Genomic DNA, 23095 nt, shown 5'->3' with positions numbered 1-23095 from the left:
CATAGGAATGGGGCTGGAGTGATGGAACAGTGGTAGGGCATTTGCCTTGCAGGCGACTGACCCAGGACAGGCCTGGGTTTGATCCCTGGCATCCCAGATGGTCCCCTGAGTCTGCCAGGAGCGATTTCTGAGTGCTGAGCCAGGAGTAACCCCTGAGCGCCACCGGGTGTGGCCCCCAAAACAAAACAAAATACTCCCTAGGAATGCTACCAAATTTCTCCTGGCCACATAAAGTCCTTTTTCCTAATGCAAAATGTTATATGACCATGTATTTTTAGGATCAGAAAGATATTACAGTAGTTCAATGCTTCACTTGCGTGCAGTTGACCCAGGGTCAATCCCTGGCACTATTTATGGTTCCCCAAGACTGCTAGGACTGTAACCCTGAGCAGAGAGCCAGGAGTAATCCCTGAGCACCAAAGCAAAGTATGACTCAAAGCCTCCACCCCCCAAAAAGAAAACATATTTGTATTAAAATATTCAGAATGAAAATAAAGCCCTAACATGCCAGTTCCCAAGGGAAGGAATGCCTCCCTCTCCAACTGCCCTGCACCCACCCATAATTTGAGGTAAGTGTTAAGTTGTTCTTTCTGGCATGATTGTCTTTCGAATGGTGTCTATACCCATAAGTACTCTATTGTGATGTGGGAGGTGGTTTTTTTTGGGGTGTTGGTGGTGGGGGAGTCCATAGTCTACGCTGGCCTTTCTGTTGCTGGGATGTTATGAGCTTCTCTTACTCTTTCTGAGCTCTAGTTTCTACCTCATGAAATAGGGACCCCACAAGCTGCCTGGCTTGTGTCTCAGGTGGCTGGAGCATGAAATGGGAGAAGGAATAAAGCCATGGAAAATGAAGATGCTCTATAGATACCTGTTATTATTATAGGGCAGAATTGAAACGATGTCAGGAAGGCCTCCTTTCCTCGCTAGAAATTGTTTTTGTCAAGGCTTGTCAAGGGGCCCAAGATTGTATCATTAGAAATGCATTCCCCGGGATGTTAAAGGCTTTTAGATCTTTAAGACATTTTCACTAAAATGCATTTGGGAGGCATCAATATGAAGCCATTATCTCTGGGCTCTGGAGAGCCTGGCCGCAGAGACAAACAACAAACCAGTTCATGGGGTGGGGCTGGGCCTAAGGGTGGAGGCGGAGATCAAGAGAAGTGTGTGTGTGTGTGTGTGTGTGTGTGTGTGTGCATATACTTGTGGATGTATGGGCATAGCTGTGTGCATGCGTGTCCTGGTCCCAACCCCCATCTTCTCTATCTTGTATTTGTCTATCACAGCTGCTTTCTATCATTTGTCCATCCTGTCATCTCACTTGCTCCTTCCCCATTTCTAATCGCTCCCTCTCCCTCTCCCCTCCTTTTCCTCATTGTGAACATCACTGTCTGCATGTTCCCTCGCTACATCTGCCTGTCAGAAGATAGGGGAACCACCTAAGGATTAATGCTTGCTCTCCCTAAGCCACTGGTATTTTAATACCAGATGGTGAGCACCTGAAGGCATACACCAGTGCTCTTTGGCACAGCTACCAGCCACTGGACCTAGCACCAGGAATAAGTGGAGTTCTGGTATTTTCCCACCTACTCTAGCATGAACACAGGCTTGGAGTTCTCATAGCAGGGGACTTCTGAATCCCAAGTTCAAAGGCACAGGGCCACTGATCCATAGCACAGTGGGGAGTGTGTTTGCCTTGCACATGACTAAACTGAGTTTGATCCCTGGCATCCCATATGGTCCTCTGAGCCTGCCAGGAGTGAGATCCCTGAGCACAGAGCGAGGAGTAAACCCTGAGTACCACCAGGTTTGCCCCCACCCCATAAAACAGGCACAGGCCCCTGCCACAGGCTCTTGCAGTGACCACATGAGAACAAATGAGGAACAATGAAAAGATAAGGAACCAAACCTCAGTGATTACTAGATCAGATCCTTAGATGGTAATAGAATTAGTCCTTGAGACTTTCTGTGGCATCAAATAGTCTTTTAGGATCTCAGCAGGGAAGCACCTTTTTTTTTTATTACTTTATTTATTGATTGATCGATCGGTTGGTTGGTTTTTGGGTCACACCCAGATTTCTGCACTACGAAATCACCCCCGGCAGGTTGGGGGACCATATGGGATGCCGGGAATCAAATGGGATCACTCCTGAGTTGGCAGCCTGCAAGGCAAATGCCCTGCTGCTGTTCTATCTCTCTGGCCCCAGGGAAACACCCTTAATAAAACACATCTTGGCTGGAAACAGAGCACAGGGAGTGGAATGTTTGCCTTGCACATGGCCATCCCAGGTTTAATCCTGTGGATGTGCTGTATAGGGTTTTCTGAGCCCTGACAGGATGGATCTCTGAGCACAGAGCCTGGAGGAAGTCTGGAGCATTGCCAGGCGTGCCTCAACCAGCTCCCCAACACCCCCCCTCCTGCCAAAAAATAAAAAACAAACCATTTCTTGAGCAGCAAGTGAGTCCCTCATGCAGAGACCTTCTCTAAGTGACAACTGCCCCCCTCAAGGTTTGACAATCACCCAGCCACCCTCCCTGGCCACACTGACCTCTCCCCTACCTGATCCATCCAAGAGAAGGGAAGAGAAGGGGAGGACTGCAAGGCCACACCGACTCCCTTCCTTCCCTTCCTTTCCTCAAATGGAAGCAGAGATGCTCTGCAGCTGTCTCTGCCACATCACTCTTCCAGGGAGGACCTGGCAGGGGACAGAGGGGCACGCAGGGGCACCACACAAGCTGTCGAGGCTGGTCTGGAAGTGGGTAATCTCGGCACAATGATTTAGAGCCCAGCGTGGCGGGGCTGGAGGCGGAGAGGTAGCTAGCTGTTCCCCACGGCGCTCATTAAGTTTCCATAGATTGCATTTCCTGCTTCCCCCGCTAGCCCTCCAAAGTGCCTGTTATTAATTCATAAAAACACTGCAAGCGTGATTGAGTCCGCTGATTACTGGAGCAGGCAGACACCAGAGACGCTAAAATATTCTGTGTCTCTATCAGGCTCTCAGGGGCCCAGGAGGAAGAAAATGTAAAGGGGAGGGGGAGAGAGGGGTGAGAGGAGAGAGAAGGGAGAGAGGAGAGAGAGAGAAGAGAGAGAGAAGAGAGAGAAGAGAGAGAGAGAGAGAGAGAGAGAGAGAGAGAGAGAGAGAGAGAGAGAGAGAACAACATGAAGAAAGGAATAAGGGGGGATCTGTGTTGTGAAATATTAATCAGAGCTGTTTGCCCCCAGGGGCCAAAAATAGGAGGCGGCATAATCAATGGAGCGAGAGCTGCCTGGCTGTCTTTGAGAAGCTGATTATTGCGGGTAAACATAGCTAAATATTCTGGATCTTTGGACTGCGCCTCCGAGGCCGCTGAGAATCCATTCCCTTATCAAGCGTGTGCAGGCGTGGCCCTGAGGGAGTGCAGGGTGCTGGGGTGTTCAGGACTGCCTGGGCTGGGAATCACTTGGGTCTAAGTCACAGCCACTTTGGTTCCCTTCCAAATGGTGAGGGTGCAAGAAACTCAAGACAAGGGGAGCGTGTGTGTGTGTGTGTGTGTGTGTGTGTGTGTGTGTGTGTGTGTGTGTGTGTGTGTGTGTAAGAGAGAGAGAGAGAAAGAGAGAGAGAGAGGGAGACAGACTTGGCATTACCTTCAGAATTGGCTCTTAACAGCTCACTGTCAACCATTCTAAAGGAGCTTCATTTCTAGAATGGTCATCTTCATCTTGGTCCCCAACAGGAGATTAGGACGTTCTGGGAGGGAAATAAGCAGGGTAGGGGTGGGGAGCACCGGGGCTTCCAAGAAAACTATCTTTGAGACTAAACTCTGTTGATGAAGGTATAGTTCTCTCCAAATCAGTGTAAAGTTGGGGTGCACAGATCACTGAGTTAAGGGGCCCTGTTCCTGCCTCACCTTCCCCCTGCTCAGTAAATGGGTTATATAGCCTGCCTGCAGGAAGGGAAGGGAAAACTTACCTGCCACTCAGGGGAAGAAGAAGGGCAGAGAGTAGGTGTAACTTGCTCAAACTGTCTTGAAAAGAAGTGACTTTGAAGAGGAAGCATCCTGCTCTCTCCTCTTCTTCAAGGAACTGAGGTCCAGAAAACTATAGTGACTTGCCCAAGGGCACGGAGCAGAACTGGGATAGAAGAGGCAAAGGCAAGCCCTCCCTTGCATTCTGGTGGGACATGAAGAAGAAAAGTTGTGAACTCTTGGATAATGAAGAACTTTCAGGTGATGGACATGAGTTTGTATTGAGCTTTTGGGTTTAAGGAAAACTCCCCATAAATACAAAGTGACAGGATTGGAGAGAATGAGTCAAGAAGGAGATGGTGCTCCAAAGTCTGGTGTTCTACCCCTAGCTCCCAGGCTTAACCTGGAGAAGTCTGATTAAATCTTCTCTCCTCTCATCCTCAGTTTCCTCTGATCTCAATTCTGTCACTTATAAAAGTGAGTAAGAGAAAAGAATCCTCAGGTTCATGAATGAGAATTGTAGGTGCCGTGAGCTTGGATCAGGATTTTTCTCCATGAAGAATGGAGTTAAGTCAGGCACATTGGACCAATCCCTGCATCTCAGACTCAGACATAGAACTCAGGAGAACACACTGTCTTCAAGTGCCCAAAATATGCCATTTTTCTCTTTGTTTTCCTGATAGAGCATGAATCTCCATCTCTATTCTTTTGTTTTGTTTTGTTTTGTTTTGTTTTGGGGTCACATCCAGCAGTGCTCAGGGACTACTCCTGGCTCTCTGCTCAGAAATCTCTCTTGGCAGGCTCAGGGGATCATATGGGATGCCGGGATTCAAACCACCATCCTTCTGCATGCAAGGAAAATGCCCTACTTCCATGCTATCTCTCCGGCCCTTTCATCTCTATTTAGTATCAGTCTACCCAGGCGTGACAGATTACTTTGGTGGGGCCTTAATTTGGAGAAAATTTCCTTCTTGGCTTCAAGAGAAGGTTGAACCATAGTGCATAAGGACGGCTGTCACAGTGATTCATTAAATACATCATTCCCAATCTTAAATTTATTCTGCCCATTTTTACAGTGATGGAAAGGGGTAGGGAGATATATCAACCAACCCTTGGTGATAGAATGAACTGTGGTGGCCTTGGAATTTGAACACCATTTATATGAGTCCAGAGGTTCATGGTCTTATCCAATGTCTCACAATGATGTCAGAGAATAAAGAAGGAAATTTTATACTGCTGACTTTTCCCCTAGATAAGTGATGGGAAAGTAACGAGTGCTACCATCTCAGGGAAGAGATGCAAGAGCCAAACACACCGAACTCACCAGACACTTCATAAGTTGTGAGTAACTTGAAAGACCCCTAGTCAGCTGGGATAGTCTTGAGAGACCACAATATGAGAAGAGTAGTTGAATGGTAGCTAAAATACTTTATCCTGAAATACATAGTTAAATACAAGTTCAATATGGATCCAGGGTGGAATGGTGATATAGCACAGGCGATATTAGCCCTGACTTACCAGCAATTGAAAATATCTTGGTTGTCACCAGGGCCCAAGAGAGCTTTATATAAGCAATCTGGGCCAAACTAAGTTTAAACCCTCAAAAGCTCTATTTGACAAGTGCCCAAAGAGAGGTCAGAGAAACATAAAAACTAACTGATCTAAATTTCAGTAATTGGCATGGAATCTCAGTATCCTGTAGTGGGTCCTTGAAAACTGAATTCAGAGGATTTTGATTAATACCCAGTGCCTAGTTCTCACTATTTGCCCAGCAACTTTTCCAAACAGAGTGTCAGCATGGCTGGCAGCTGTGACTGTGGTTGAATAGTATCCTGATGCAGTCAACAATGTTATGAATCATCTACTATAGACAGAGGCCAGGATTCATATGACCTTAATATGACCTTATATATGTATGTATATATATATATATCTTATAATATAACCTTTATAAAGTCTTCCATGGACACTCAAAATCAAACTCCCATATAAACCCACTAATACCACTCTGGCATCCATCCCAAAATATATTCTTGCTCACCAATAGCACTATTTATAATAACAAGATTTCAAAAACAATTCAAGTATCCAAAGACAAATGAGTAAAGACTTAAACACACACATGCAAACACAAACGCACACACACACACACACACACACACACACATATATATAATGGAATACTACTCAGCTATATGAGAAGTCATTAACTTGTATTGATGTAGCAAATGTAAAAAGAGAAAGGTCAGAGGAGAAATATGAATACTGAAAATGCTCACTCATATGTTACATGTAGATTACCAAGCAAGGAAATATTAGAACAAAACTTTAGACAGTGAAAACATAACTGAGTATATTAAGAAGGAAATTTGGGGAAGGGGGAAGGATAAGGGAGGGAAAGAATGGAGAAAATAAAATTTAAAAATAAGTAAAATTAAATGCACAGGAAATGTTCTGAAAGGATAGGATACCTAGAAAGTCCAATACAAGCTGGGCAGGGACAACGGATGGGGACTTCTGCTTTTTCTGTGATGATTTTTTTTTTTTTTTGGCTTTTGGGCCACACCTGGCAGTGCTCAGGGGTTACTCCTGGCTGTCTGCTCAGAAATAGCTCCTGGCAAGCACAGGGACCATATGGGACACCGGGATTCGAACCAACCACCTTTGGTCCTGGATTGGCTGCTTGCAAGGCAAACACTGCTGTGCTATCTCTCTGGGCCCCTCTGTGGTGATTTTTAAAAAAGATTGCAAACAACACTTTATATCAGTGAATAAAATTAAAGAAAGAACAACAAAAAGTGACTAACCTTGGACATAGTATCCCACCACGCCAACTATGCTCATGTTCTAGACTCTGTGAACACCTCTGACAGAAGTTTGGGTTAGGCATGTGGTCCTCAAACATAGCTGTATATCAATGTCAGCTCATAAACTTGTCTAAAAATAGGAGCTTGAGGGACAACCCATCCTAGTTACAGATTAGGCCCAGCTCAGCCCCTTAGCAGCAGAAAAAAATAGAAACATAAGCAGTGGTGCCTCAAGAAGCAATCAGCACATCTGCCTCCAAAAAAGCCACCTTTCTTTTTCCTTTTTTTCCTTTTTTGGGTCACATCCAGTGGTGCTCAGGGGTTACTCCTGGTTCTGTGCTCAGCAGTTGTTCCTGGCAGGCATGGGGGATTTTATGGGATGCTGGGATTTGAACCACCGTCTGTTCAAATCAGCTGTGTGCAATGCAAACACCCTACCAACTGAACTCCACTCCCTCAATTTAAAAAAAATTTAATCAAAAACTTTCTAACAGGGGCCAGAGCAAAAGGACAGTGAGTAGGGTACTTGCATTACACGTGGCCAACCTGGGTTTGGTTCCAGACATCCATATAGTTAGTATACTAAGTTTGCAAGGAGTAATTTCTGAGTACAGATCCAGGAGTAACCCCTGAACACCTCCAGGTGTGGTCAAAAGTACCCCAAAAAATCCAAAAAAATTAATTAAAAATGGAAAGAAATGAATAATGATTCAGAAAATTATTAGCAATCTAAGACAACAAGTCAAAGAGGGGCCCACACTGTTCAGAGCTGCTAATCAGGGTTCAGACTCTCCCTGGCTTTTACAACCAGTGAGAAAGAAACTTGAGGAAAAACATGGCATGTCTATGCGAAGGGTGAAGCCAGTTTGGTAAAGAGGAGTGGTGTGACAAATGGTAGACTGTGCATCCAATTCAGCTTGTGCTTAAAGTGTAAGATCTGCAGGCGATCTTCTCTGTCTGGAACCTGTGGGCATGGTCTGGACTTTTCCAAGACCAATTGATACCCTTTAAGACAGCTGGGCAGCCTACATCCTCTGCCTCAGGCATCTGGGATCCCCACAAAAGGCTCCAGGCAGCCCAGAGCCCTTTCACCCCTGCAAGCCCAGAGCCTCAGCCTCTGAGGACAGTAGCAACCTTCTACCTGTGGGACTGATTGCTGGGGCTATTAATGAGTGAGCTGGAGTTTCTAAAGGACTCTCAGCTTCTCAGAAGGGCTCTGCGGAAGTATAAGTGGGTTATAATTATCCCTGCTGTAGTAATGAATGAGTCCAAACTTCTTAGCAAATGCAAAGTGTGTAATAAGAGGAGGAGGGAGGGGGGACAGCTCCATGTGTTTGAACTTGGAATTTCTCCCCCACCCTGCCTTTGTAAAGTATACTTCAGTATGGTATCAAATGATATTATAGTCTCTCCTTTAGAAACTGGGTGGAACCCCAAAGGAAATACCCAATGCCAAGGGCGGTTTCCAAGGAGAATGGAACACCTTGCAGCTCTTTGAAAAACACTGGGCTGAAAATTGATCCTGTCCCCTGGATCCCTGGGGTAGCAAAGCTTCATCTGGAAGGGGATCCTGATACCCACATTGAACAGGTGTAGGGGGTCTGGGGGACAATGATCAGGAAGGGAAAGCACCTAGCACAGAGAAGGCATCCTCTGAATGCCAGTTTCATAATGGTCCATATCTAAGATCCCAACTTTTCTTTTCCTTTTCATTATTATTTTTTATTGTTAATAACATAGTTAAAATACGGTTAATGTCTATGGTCTTGAAAACTAACTTACTGTACCTTCACCACCACCACCACCACCAAAATCTCAAGATCCTTCCTCACTTTCTCCATGCCACCCACAGTCTGCCTCCTCCCTTCCCTCTCCCCACCACAGCTTGGTAACCTTAGTCTTGCCATCAAAGGCTAAAGGTTTGATGTCATTCAATATCGTCCATTTCTGACACTTGTCCTTTTCCCTCTGAGATATTTTATTTAACACAATGTACTCGTTTCATCCAGTTGCATCACAGTGCAAGATTTCACCTTTTTTTTTAAATAATTTTTATTGTGACCAATGTGAATTACAAGTCTTTCACAGTTATATTTAAGGTACATAGTGACAGTGAATTAGAGCCATTCCCACCACCAGTGTTGCCTTCCTTCCCCCGCTGTCCCCAGCATGCATCACCTACCACTCCTCTTGTCCCTTGTCCCTTGTTCCTTGGACTGCTAGTGTAGCAGGTCCCCTTTGTGTATAGCTAGGGACCAACTCTGGTCAGCCGTATGCAAGGCTAGAACCCTTTCCAGCCTTCTTAATCGCTTTTTATTCACAAAATTAACAAGGGAAATATTAGAGATACATGTGTAACCTTTAGAAAATTTTGGGAAAACAATCGGAGTTTTGGACGAATTAAACCAGAAATTAATTAATTTTTTTAATTATCACTTATGTTACCTGTGATGCATATTCAACTTATAAAAAAGGCTTCTAAAGGCAAAAGGGATATAGAAAGCACTTGTCTGTGCCAAGTGAAGAAATTCTTTTTTTTTTTTTTTTTTTGGTTTGTTTTTGTTTTTGGGTCACACCTGGCAGTGCTCAGGGGTTACTCCTGGCTCTATGCTCAGAAATTGCTCCTGGCAGGCTCGGGGAGACCATATGGGATGCCGGGATTAGAACCACTGTCCTTCTGCATGTAAGGCAAATGCCTTATCTCCATGCTATTTCTCTGGCCCCAGAAATTCATATTCTAAGTGTGGCTCATTTTATCTAATAGTCATGGGGAACTCAAACCTCTTTTTGGCTTTCTAGTATTCTTTCTTCGCTATTCATTATTATTTGTTTATTTTCAGCTGTAGGCCAATTATAGTCCAGGTGCTATTTATTATATAACAAAATTATTATATTTATTATATAAAAATCTTCCATGGTTCTTCCATGTCATTTTTAGAATTCTCCATGTGTCTGTTGTCTCACTGTTCTGATCTCTTCTCCTTGAGTAGAATGAGCATCTTTCCCTTTGGCTTTTGCTCCTATCTCATACACCCAGAGTTCATCTTTGGCTAATGGCAACAGCAACTCATTATCACATCACAGTTAGCTGGGCTTTACCTTGAGGTGCTGAACTACTGGGCACCACAGAATTCCACTTGCCTTTGACTTCGTTAGTCTTTTGGGATGAAAATAATATAGGAATGTGTGTGAAGACTAGAGAAGGTCTGGTCTAGAAAAACAGAGCCTTTCTGGAATGAAACCAGCTGGTACAGATCTTGCAGCGAGTTAGAAAGGAGTTTTACTCTGCACTCCTGGAAGAAGAGCCAGTAACCAATATAGGTCAATGAGAGGAGTAAGGCTGCTCTGAGGTATCTGTTGATGGATGTCACCACCAGAGCTCCCAAGGACCCAAGGTGATCTGTCTCTGTGATCTCACTGTGTAGATATAGAAGAATTGGAGAGATGAGAAGGGCTGCATAACTGATCCAGCCTGGGCTTCCTCAGAATCAACCCCAGAGATTTGGAAATTGGGGCACGAAAACTATGGGTAGTTCCTATTGGCACTTGGATTAACTTTTGAGTATTATTTGCATAGAGAAAAATAAGAGGTGAGAACAAATACAAAGAGAGAGAAAGACTGACAGAAAGAGAATTGAAGTAGATGAGAAGATAGGGAAGAATTAGAGGTAGAAGACCATTAAGACCCAAGAAAGAGAAAGAAAAGAGAAATATTGGGCCAGTTTCTCTCATGGGTGGTGGTTAAGTTACCTGTCTCAGGCACCTGGGATATTTCTATGATCATGACAGTACATTTCCTATTTTACTTAAGGTAGTCATGTAGCTTTAGAGTTCTTGCTACAAAATGATTTCTGCCTAAACCACTATGGTTCCTTAATTACTTGACCTCAATTGCTAATGTGTATAATTTTTTTAAGTTTTAAAAAGGAAAATCAAATGAAAAAGATGCTAATTTTTCCTAATTATGTCTTTTGCAATAGAGATTTCTAGTTGCCTACTTAATATCTGTTCTCTTCTTTTTTACAACAGCAACTCTACAATTGGTGGGTAGCAACACATATAAGTAGAAACCTAATAGCACAAGCCATGTGTGTGACTAAAGGAGCGGAATGTGGAAGTCTTTGGGTGAAGCCTCTGGGAAGCCTATAAAAGGGTCTGAGTCCACTGGCAGATGACTTTCTTTCCTCTCTCTCTCCTTGGATATTCCTTTATGGGATATTAGAATGATTTCTGGAGCTCTGGCAGCTGTCTTATGAACAAGAAGATAGGACTACACTTTCTGAGGCCAGCAGAGCAAAGCTAAAAGGAGTCTGAATTCCTAAACAAATAACTTATTACTCTCTGCAGTAAGCACCTGGTTCACTATGGCCTATGTGACCAACTCTCTCTCAGGTTCATCCTGAAGAATCTATTCCCAGTTTCTTAATCCTGGCCTCTATCCAGTCTATATCTTTCCTCACTGGGCCTCTCTTCAGCATGGATGGAGCTCAGAACTTCCTTTTCCATCCTGCTGAGACACTCAGGTTGCCACTTTCTTTCCCAGTTTGTCTCTCCACAAAGATAATCTGCAGTCCTTCACAGTCCTCATTGCAGATTATCTTTCTCTTTTGGTGTCTCTAAATTGGAGTTGGGACCCCACACAGTTGCCTCCTTGAAAACTATGACTGTTAGATGACATCCAGCTATTAACTCGAAGCAAAGGCATTCCCCCGTCTTCCTATTTTTTGTAAAGCTCTCCTTTGATATATAAAAGACCACCTGGATAGGTACTTTTGTCTCTCGCTTGACCTTCCCCCTCCTAGTGAATTGGGAATGACTTAATAAAGAGAGTTTCGGACTTGGCACACTCAGACCACAAAGTGAAAGGCAGACTGACTCCATGTTTTGTCCTGACTGGATTGGTTTATTAATTCTTCATGGATGCCCTGCTTTTTAGACACATACACATGGGGTGATCTCACAATTCATGGATTTTATTTTATACTTGACCACAACCACAACTCTGATCAATCAGGATCCCAATTCAAGACTTATATAGAGGGCCCTACACCTACTTTTGACGTAAAGGCTTTCTAACTCTGAATAAGGCTATGCATGTCCCAGACCCAGGAGAAAGTCAGTCTGACAACACCCTATGTCCCCAAAATGTTCAGTAGCAGCTTTTAGGGGGTGGGCCACATTTGGCGGTGCTCAGGGGCCATTCCTTGCTCTATGATTGCTCAGGAGTGATCCTGGCAATCCTCAGGGAACCATTTTTGATTCTGGAGATCCTTGCTGGAGTCAGGAGGATCCAAGGCAAGTACTTTACCTCTTTACCATCTGTTGGGCATACCACACCATTAAAAAACCCACTTACGGGGCCGGGCAGTGGCGCTAGAGGTAAGGTGCCTGCCTTGCCTGCACTAGCCTAGGACGGACCGCGGTTCGATCCCCCGGCGTCCCATATGGTCCCCCAAGCCAGGAGCGACTTCTGAGCGCATAGCCAGGAGTAACCCCTGAGCGTCACTAGGTGTGGCCCAAAAACCAAAAAAAAAAAAAAAAAAAAACACTTATGGTAAACTTCTCATCTGCTGATCAGCCTCTGAGAGGCATTGCCTGTCGCCATTGCATGAACCAGGCTGTTTTTTCTTCTGGAACTCCCTAACCCTCTGGCACCTGTGACAGCTAGTGAGACCTTTGCAGAAACGTAATCCTTTCCCTCTTAAGCTTGGCACTTTTCAACAACTGCCTCTTGCCTTTTAGATGTGTTGAGGTCTCAGATCTCATCTCATTGCCTTTCAGATAGCACCCCCAACCTCTGGTCCAGGCTGACTGTTTCTGACCTTTCTCTCAAGGTCCTCAGCTCTTGGTTAGAAGTGCTCAAGGTTAGATGCCACCCCTGATGGGGGCTCCCGCTGTGAGTGTGAATTACCCACCCAAACTCAGAACCCACCATCTAGTCAAATACCTGGTTCTGGGAGGTTTAGTAATTCTTTGAGACCTGGTAGAAGTAGAGGTTTTGCTCAGGCAGAAAGCGTAGGTCAGGCCCCGGATCCAGCAGCAGGCGAAGGCATTTTAGCAGCTTCTGTGTCCCTCAACCCTGACTTCATGCTGCCAATGTGCTTCAACACAGCAGCCATACCTTGGGTATAGGCAAGAAAGGGGGTATGGGATCCATGGGAGGCAGGGATTTTATGTCCCCTTATTGTCTACTGATAGCCAGGATGCCCCACCTTGAAGAGAGGCTCTTTCTTCCTCATTGGCCCTCCTGAAGGATCCCCAGTCTTTGCCACTGCCACCATGAAAAGTGAGCGACCCTACAAAATATGGGGTGAGTTCATAAGGAGAAACACATATAATGGATACCCCTTAAATTCATGGATGTTGGCAGAGAGATAGTATAGCTGGTATGAAACTTGCCTTGCATGCCGCCAACCCAGGCTCCATGCCTAGAATCCCATATGTCCTCTGAACCCCACCAGGAGTGATCCCTAAGTATAGAACCAAGAGAAAGTCCTGAGCATTGTTGGGTGTGGCCCTAAAACAAAAATAAAACAGTGGCTGTGGTTATCAGGGTGGCCTTTCCACCGCCTGCTCAGATATTAAAATCTCCTCGATGGCTTGTTAGAACTCAGACCTTGGCACTGCCTTGGGAGTGTCTGATTTGGGAGGTCTGGAGTGGATTCAATAACCTTCCTTTTCTTGCTGCCTCTGTTGCTGATTGAGAAGTCACTTTGAGAAGTCCCATTGTCTGGGACAGGAGTGATGTAGAGCCCTGTCCCTCCCAGATGCAAGCTGTCTCTTGGCCAGCACTACCATGCCAGGAAATTGTGGTCAGATGCCCAAGCAACTATATCATCTCATTGGCCCCAGAGAGGAGCTTTTTCTTTTTCTTCTTTTTTTGTTTTTTTTCGGGTCACACCCGGCAGTGCTCAGGGGGTTACTTCTGCTCTACACTCAGAAATAGCTCCTGGCAGGCTTGGGGGATGCTGGAATTTGAACCACTGTCCTTCTGCATGCAAGGCAAATGCCCTACCTCCATAGAGAAGGGCTTTTTGATGTCAAGGTCTCCCCACTTACACAGATTCTGGGGCAGCAGGAGACGGTGCCTGGTTTACTTTCCAGGCCTTTTAAATTTCTTACCAAAACCCTCAAAAAAAAAAAAGAAAGAAAAAGAAAAAAAGAAAGATCTTAAGTCCTTATCGAGCATGCTGGAAAAAAAAAAAAAACAGAAATTAGCATGTCGCCTTAAACGCTATGCATGCAAATGTACTCATTTGAATAACTGCCAATTTATATGCCTCATCAAATTAGGGATTCAGATTCCAGCCCGTGTCTTTACAGTTGTTTCTCCTCCTGGTACGGGCTAAAATAGGCACATGAAGGATGAACCACTGGCTTTTCTGGGGGCAGGAGGATCCCTTTTCTTCAGAACTGAACAGAATAATTAGAACTCATTTTCTATAGTGGAGATTAGCCCTTGGAGGTTTAGGGACAATGACCTTCTTTTGGTCATTTCTGTCATAGAAACACACCATGCGCTGCCACGTGTAGTCCTCTGGAAAATACAGAATAAAGAATTTTTATTTTACTTAATTTTTTTGCTTTGGGGGTCCCACCTGTCAGTTTTCAGGGCCTACTTCTGTCTCAGTACTCAGGGATCATACATAATGGTGCTTGGGGACAACATCAAGAATTGAACCCAGATCAGTCACATACAAGGCAAGCTCTTTCCCAACTCTACTCTATCCCCTCCCCACCCCACACACAGTAGGTTGTGTTTTAAATATCCTAGGATTTGCCTCATTGTGGAAGGCTACCAGGAAGGACAGTAGGACCACAGTTCACAGGTGGGGAAACTGAGAACTGTGGCAAAAATACAGAATCAAGTCAGGAATTTGTAGTCCAAATCTTGTCCTCTGTTCTGTGTGTTAGACACTCACATTAGGCCTTTTCTTTCCTCTCTACCTACCTCCCTTTTTCCCTTAAGTTGCTTGTTTACTTTTATTGTTACTTTCTTTTGCTCCAGAAAGTTCCAAACGTTTGGCCCACCTAGGTTTGATCCCAGCACCCTATATTGTCCCCCCCCCCCCTGGCCCACCAGGAGTGATTCTTGAGAGCAGAGTCAGGAGAAAGCCCTGAATAAGTGCCAGGTGTGGCCTAAAACAAAGGAAAACAAAACAAAAGTTTAAACTGAAGTCTTGCATTCTCAAAAATGCAGACACCCACCAGCCAGAGGAAAGGCCAGAGGACCCTACAGCATCCCTCTAAATCTGTACTGTGTGCTCTCACTGCAGTGCACCTTTATCTGCAGGAGGAAGGGGAGAATTATTCACACCATGGAAATCAGAGCCCTCTACAATCCAGACTCTGCTCCTCCTACCACTCACACCTAGCTCTAGGCTCATTTACCCCAGAGAAGTAGATGGTCACAGACTGCTGTATTTTTTTTTTAATTTTTGGGCTATACATGGTAATGCTCAGGGATTACTCCTGGCTATGCGCTCAGAAATCACTCCTGACTTGGGGTACCATATGGGAAGCAGGGGGATCGAACTGCGGTCCCGTCCTGGTCAGCCGCATGCAAGGCAATGTCCTACCGCTGCACCATTGCTCAGGCCCCAAATAGCTGTATTTTTCAGCTGCTCTTGAACCTTGTTGGTGACAGCCTTCAGCACTCCAGATTCTGAGGCACAGAAGACTCCCTAGAAGGTGACCCAAGCACCTACAGCTGCCCTTACTCAGAGAGACTGTTCACCTGCCTCTTAGCAGCCTACACACACCTGCCCATTTCTGTGGGATCTGAGAGAGCTCTAATCTAGAATGTTCTACCACCAGCTAAATGCTCCCTCCCCATGGTGCTTATAATTAGTATTTGCCTGATCTTCCTTGTCTCATCTGACTCAAGGTCATTCACAGATCATGAATCTCCTATCCCAGGAGAGTTGCAGACAAATGGCCAAGTTGCTGTAGAGTAAAATGCAAGTCTCCTGCAGAAGGTCAGGCCAGATGTCATAAGCTGAGAAGCAACACTTGTTCTGCTTGGTCCTCATTCTTTACCTTTGTCTGACCTTTTCTCACTAGGTGAAATGCCTGGGCCTAATCTGTCGCAGCCCACCTTGCTCATTGAAGTTCCAGACTGTACCCAAGTACACAGCCAGCACTGAGTGAGTGATTCCTACTGTGGAGGTTCTTGCCTGAGCTCAGACACTGTCCACAAAAACCTTCCTGAGACATTTGCATGGCTTGGCCCTTCTAGTAGGTGTGACTTTGTTAACTGTTTTTGTGGACTTTCTAAATATTCTACAGGAAGTTTTATGTCTTGAGTGGTTGGGAGATGGGTCTCTGGTCTGGGCTGGAGAAGGCTTTTGGATTTTGGTGTTCTCATTTCTCTGAAAAAGGTCTTGAAAGAAAATAATGTTTATTCTTTCCTTTCCTTAAGACCCGAGGTCCACACCAGTCTGTCTAATCACTGCCAGGAGTTATTTGAACAACTGTAAGATGAAGAAGTCTGTTTCAATGAGAAACTCAAGAGAGCTGTGTTTTCAGGGTGGAAAGGACTCTGGCATTACTTGAGATAAATCTGTTCAGGACTCATACACCACTACACCACCTCTTGCCCAGAAAGGTTTTGATATATAAACAGATGAAAAGTGGAGAAAAATAAACCCCAAACGATGTTTCCTGAGCGATTTAGAGGATTGGGAGAAAGATTTTTCAGAAACTTGGCATTGGAACTAATTTACCTGAGACTCTGAGCAGCCAAAACAACATAAAATCATGAAAGTTCGGGGGTAAGCAGGGGTCCTTGGAGAGAAAAGTTTGTCCTTCCCATGTGAGTCAGAACAGATTAGCCCACTCAAGTGAGCATTGCTCTACCTCTTACACTCCTGCAGCTCACATAGGATCAGCCCCCCCCACCTTAACTAACCTAAGTAGTCCCTCCCCAGAAATGACAGATTGCTTGCTATAGTCCCAAACCTGATTTATAAATAAACAAGGGTGAATCGGAGGAATTCCCCCAAAGAAAGCCAGGCGATCAGAGTCATGTTTTTATTAAGGAGCAAGGGCATGGAAATACAGCAGCTGTTTCCCCTTCCTACATAGGGAAAGGAGAGGGATTTGGGGGCTGTTTGCAACAATCAAGTGTGGTCTATATCAAAATATGCGGGTGTATTGGGGCTGTGAAGGCCGTGCATATAAACACATGGGGTGAAGCGCCTCATGTGTTGGCTTGGACCAAAAGCAGCACAGCACAGACAGGCAGGTTTGTTCCTTGTAAACTGATCTTGGCTTTCCATGTGTGCAAGCAGCCATCAAGGAAAGGCTCACCTTTACTGGAGGTTTATAGCACCCGCCTCCTTTCTCCTGCAGTTGAGTTTCCAGTGACTGAACTGATGAACAGGGGTGTCTACCCCTCGAATAGGAACTTTCCCCAAGTAGATCTTGGCTACTTCACAGTACCAGCATGAGTTCACCTTCAAACATCTCTCTCCCTACTACTGACTACATCCTCCCTTCTTCATTGCAAAAACCCATCAACTGTGAGTTTCTTCCAGCCGAATGGGATAATTAAAGACGCAAGTACCCCCCCCCCCCCATCCCCAGAATTTTATTTCTTCCAGAGTCACCACTGAAGCTCTCCTTCCACCCCATCCTCCAGGCATTGGTTGAGGCTTCCACATAGAGGTAGGTATGGAAAAAAAAATGTCACAGAAGGACTTGGAGGAGCAGAGCTGTGATATTTGGTCTCCCAAAGCCTGGCTGTGCACAGTGTCTGCACTGCAACTGTCCCCCCAGATGCCTCAGCAATGCCTTGCTCATGTTGCAGCAAACTGAAAGGTTTCCTAACATGTCAGACCTATGTTTGGGACCCTCTTTACCTGGACTACCCCAAGTTGCTTCTTCGAGGGGGTCTCACAGGAAGCAGTGCAGCTGCCTCTGGGACACTGGGCGATATCTGGAAACATTTTAATTTGGCATGACTTGAGGAAGGTTGCTGTGACATTTATATAGGATAGACATGGATACTGCTAAGCATCAGCATAGGGTACCAGAATAGCTACAACCATGTATAAGATAGTCCCAAAAAGCTAAAAAAAAAAAAAAAAAAAAAAAATCCAGTGGAGGGTCGAGAGCAATAGCACAGCAGGTAGGACATTTGCCTTGCAAGAGGCTGACCCAGGTTTAATTCTATATGATCCCCCGGAACCTGCCAGGAGTGATTTCTGAGTGCAGAGCCAGGACTAATATCTAAGCACTGCCAGGTGTGACCCCCTGCCAAAATAAAAACAAACAAAAAAATGTGAAAAAGAAGCACACGGGAGTCTGGTTGACTCCTGGGAACTGCTACTTGTCCTGCAATGGTTAAGACACATGTTTTGTTTGTAACTATTCCCAGTTTTATTCCTGGCACCATACTGTCCCAGACTATTTTGAAATGCAGACCTGGACTTATATGAGCACTGCTGGGGTGATCCTGGGAATCCTTGGGGCCATCCTGGGAAGATCTGAGCAACTTCAAGTCCCGAGGCCCTCAAATTGGATCACTGTCCTGGGCACCTGAGAATCACAGGGAGCTCCAAGCTTATGAACAGCAGCATGTGAAATAGCCCCCCCAAACAAATATCAGTAAAGAGTAGCACCCACTCAAGAGAGCCCCTTGACTACGCTGTGGGAACTCTTGGGCTAGGTCTGTTGGAGATTCACTAGGGCACGTGTCCTCCCTGCCTCTCATCTTTCCTCACTTTTCTATCTCAATTCTGCTTGCCAGTCTGAGTTCCTTGGCCAGTGGGCACATGTGATTCTCTCTAAAGAGGACACTTGCTTCCCTCCAACCCTGTTTCCTGCTTGTAAAAGGGGTTGAGTAAGAGAGTACAAGTGGTAGAGCTTATGTGTAACATGTATGAGGTCCTGAGTTTGCTCGTTCTTCCCCCTTATTTCTACTTTATTTATTTTAATTTTATTTGCCATCATAAACAATACTATTCATAGAGGGTTTCATGCAGATAACACCCACCACCAGGCACTGAATTTGATTTCTGCCCCCCGCCCCACCATGAACCTTTGGGTGGGAGTATACCTTATAGCCAAAACCTGAGTTGGGTCTGACCAATGCTGCACTGTGGAACTGTAACACATCTCTGAAGTAAACCCCTGCCCCACACTCACTCAAGTTCTGCGGGGTATAGCCCTTACTTCATAAAGTCTCTTCTTAGGAGCTATAGGCCATGCAACTGAGGAGAGCTGGTGAGGCAGGGAGGAAAGAGCAAGCAAAGAGGAGGGAGTCGGAGGAAGAGGACAGGAAAATCAGGCTTGGGAGATGGGATAGGGTAGCCTAAACAGTGACTCAGGCTGGAAGAAATACAAGCCCAAGGCATGGCAGATAGACAGGGGACAGTAGATGCAGATGAAAGTGCAATTGGTTTCTTGAGTTAAGCAGGTAGCATGGGCTGGAGAACTAGGACAGCAGGGCAAGTATTTGTCTTGCATGCCATCAACCCAGATTCAATCCCTAGTACCACATATGGTTCCCCAAGATCACTAGGAGTAATTCGTGAGCACAGAACTAGAATTATGCCCTGAGCACTATCAAATGTGGCCCAAGGGGCCCGGAGAGATAGCACAGCGGCGTTTGCCTTGCAAGCAGCCGATCCAGGACCAAAGGTGGTTGGTTCAAATCCCGGTGTCCCATAGGGTCCCCCGTGCCTGCCAGGAGCTATTTCTGAGCAGACAGCCAGGAGTAACCCCTGAGCACTGCCGGGTGTGGCCCAAAAAAACAAACAAACAAAAAAATGTGGCCCAAATACTGAAGGGGAAAAAGGCAGGGAAAAAGGCAAGGAAAAAAGACAGGACAGTGGTGAAGAAAAAAGAGAGAGTCACTAGCAGCATCTTGCCCATGCTCTGTCCAATGCTACAGCATATTCACATGTTGGGTCACTGTGTGTGTGTGTTTATAGATGCTAAAAAGTGGACTCTGAGAAATCATTTGCATTTTAAATGGATCAGTGCTGCAGTTCAAAGAAAGGAAGATCCAGTGGTGGCCTTTTAGGGATAGCCGGCCCATTTGATCAGGTCTAGAGGGGGGAATGTAAAGCTACATGGGATATGGTAGAGATGATTCCTTCTCTCCCACCTTTTCATATCAGCTTCCATCCCTATCCCCAATCCTCCAATAGACCTTTCACACTTGGTACCCCATTTGATGGTTTAATCATCCCTTAAGCCTCATTTTCCAGAGGCTGATGCATGGTTAGGTTTTCTCTGCTCTGTGTGCAAGCCAGCTGTGGACACTGCCAAAGAACCATGGGATTGATGGCAGAAGGACAGCTCTCTCCCATACTCTCTACTCTGACTGATAGGAAAGAACAAGATGGAGTATGTCCTCCAACCAGATCCCACTTTTGGGTTTCAGTAGACAAGTGGGGATGGAAGAGCCATGGGCTGAGATCAGAAGGACACTGAATTTCATTTCTGGTGGCTTGAAAGTTCTCACTTTAAGGACCACACCTGGGATCAAGGATCTCATTGGAAATGGTTCAAGGTCAATGGTCTGACTTTCCAGTTCTAACAAATTCTCTGGGCTTAAAGATTTTGGCTTTGAGTGCTTGGATTTGGACCTCCTGGAGAGCTAAGTCCCTGCTGACTCCTGTGTGGTTCATTTTATTCTGCAGCCAATGAGAAGAGAACAAAGAACTTATTAAAGAGGAGTGAAAGGAGGACAATGTGTGCTGTTCCTAGAGAAACCCTCACTACCATGGATGTCTCACTCCCTCCAAGCACCAAGTTGGCCAAGGTGAACTCACACATGATTTGTCATGTGCGGAAGAAGGGAGGAAGGCCCATGCTGGGCTGGAGAGCTAACAGAGTGGGAAGGGTGCTTGCTTGCCCACAGCCAACCCAGATTTGACCCCTGGAACCCCAAATGGTCCTTTGAGCCCATCAGGAGTGATTTCTGAGCACAGAGCCAGGTGTAAATGCTGAGCACAGCTGTGAGTGACCCCCAAAATTATAAAAATCAATGTATCCCAACATGTGTTGGTAGAATTATCTGTATGGGAAACCATCATTAACAATAGTAAATCACAGAACCTCAATCAACAAAAAAGTTTTAATAAAATAAAATCAGCAACCAAAACTCTTAGTAAGTAAAATTAGTGTACCCTGCAGCGCAACACCCCCCCCCCAAGCAGCTACCTTGGGAGATAATGATCAGGTCCCCTCCAGGACACTGGCCCCAAAAAGCATCTGCCCCTACTGGACCTGTTTGCAACCAATCCTACTTTGTCCTGAAGAAACCCATGGCCACCTGTCATGGTAAAATCCTCAGCCTCTTCCCTTAGGCAGCCTCCACTTTCAATCCTTCAAGCTATTTCTATGACCACACTCAGAGTGAAGTCCATAGTCCAGGGTGAAGCCACAAACATATCTGGGAGCTAGAGACAGGGCTCTCAGCAGGGAATGAACAAGGCTTACCCCATGAAATTGTACTTCTATTTTCAGAACAGCAAACACCTGCATCCATGTACTGATTCAGACTTCATATGACCCTTTGCTGCACTTCCTGTAGCATTTCTCTCCCATTTCCACCTTCCAGACATGTCACACTGTTGTTGGGAATGGGATTCACTCTCTAGGCATGACAGTTGGGGGACAGGAAGGGAAAGAGACTCTTTGGGCATCCTTGAAACAGAAAGAATGTCTCCCAGTCTTTGGGGGTTCTATAGCCTCTAATTGGTGTGTCCTGCCTATACTCACATCCTGACTGTCCTTAGCCCTGGGAGCATGGTAACTCCCCTCCCAGAGGGGAAAGGGCCATCATCAAGTCAAGCTGGTGGTCCCTCCTTATGGATCACATTCTGGATTCCCAGCTCCCCAAATCCAATGTCCAAATGATCTTGATGGTTTCCTAGTCACGAGACAGACTCTTTTCTGGGGGGGGGGGATCCAACCCTCAAGGTCTGATGATACCACCACATGTGCTGTCTTGGAGCTGACAGGGGCCACTGATAGAAAGATGGTGGTGGGTCACCATTTCTATTCTTGTTCCTGGAGCTGCCAGCATGAGGGGCTTGAATTCCAAGGACAGACAAATGATCCATTCCTGTCTGTGCAGATCATCGATGTGCTAATTACTTACTATTTTTATCGATTCATTAAGCCAGACATTCTAAATACTCTTCTAGCCTAAAGTAGAATATTTAATAAGAATAGCTTTGGGCCATCAGGGGCTCACTCAATTGTTTCCTCTCAGGGCTGGGCTGTGGGGTTCTGGCCTCATGCAAGCTGGGGTGCTTGGAGAGGATTGCAGTAAGGACAAGAGAGATCTCGAGCCTTGGAGTGAGGCTCTCAGCTCTTGCAAAGCTGTTTAAGTTTACCCCCGAGGAAGAAGTATCATGGTACATATGGGGAAACTGAGACTCTAAAGTGCTAAGTACATTTTACTTAGAGGAATTGTCTCAGTGATCAGGCAGCACATTTCCTGGATTTGTGCCCTGGTGGTCCCTTCTTATGTGTCAGTCTTTTCTTACTGTGTTAGGGATTGAACCCAGTGCTTCAGATATTTGAGGCCTTCTGAGGCCTTGAGTTCACAACACCCTACCACCACCACCACCACCACCACCACCACCACTTAATTCTCTCTTTTTATTTTTCTCCTTGTGAGTCACTTTCTGGGTGTACTCAGAGCTTACTCCTAGTTCTGTGTGTAAGGGTCACTATTCCTAACAGGGCTCAGGGGACTTGATGGGGTGCTGGGATTGAATCCAAGTTGGCAGCAAGCAAGGCAAGTACCCAATCTATCTCTTCAGTCCCTAATTCTCAGTTTTGGATGCAGAAGGACACCTGGTACCAGCCTCTCTGTATGGAAGTCTTACTCACCATGAGATTTTTGGTTCAACTCAAACATAGGCACAAGCGCACACAGAAACACACAGAGACAGACACACGTGTGCACATGTGCTCGCACAGACACACACACACACACACACACACACACACACACACACACACTCACCTGCTTCCCCTCCCCCCATGGTGACAAGCCTGGAAAGCACAGAAGTGCCTGACTCCAGCTTCAGAAGAACGCAGACCTCAGGCCAGGCTAATGCAGCTTTGAAATCTGAGGCTGAGCTCTGGGCCCTCCTCCTGCGGTTTCCAGCATGCTCCCCCCAGGCAGAGCCTGCTGTGAAGCTGGATTTGATCAAAGCCTCCATAAACCCAAGCTGAAGCCACAACTCTCGCATTATTAAAGTGTTTAATAACTTTCCTCGACTCCTCCTCCCTCACCAGGACCCTGAAAGGCCTCTAGTTCCTCCTTCCTTCAACTCCTGCCTTTAAATGCAAAGACTAGGGAGACAGGGGCAAGA

Source organism: Suncus etruscus, chromosome 1, assembly GCF_024139225.1.
Source record: "Suncus etruscus isolate mSunEtr1 chromosome 1, mSunEtr1.pri.cur, whole genome shotgun sequence".
Taxonomy (NCBI): domain Eukaryota; kingdom Metazoa; phylum Chordata; class Mammalia; order Eulipotyphla; family Soricidae; genus Suncus; species Suncus etruscus.
The sequence above is the reverse complement of the archived record's forward strand: the minus strand, read 5'-3'. Positions refer to the sequence as shown.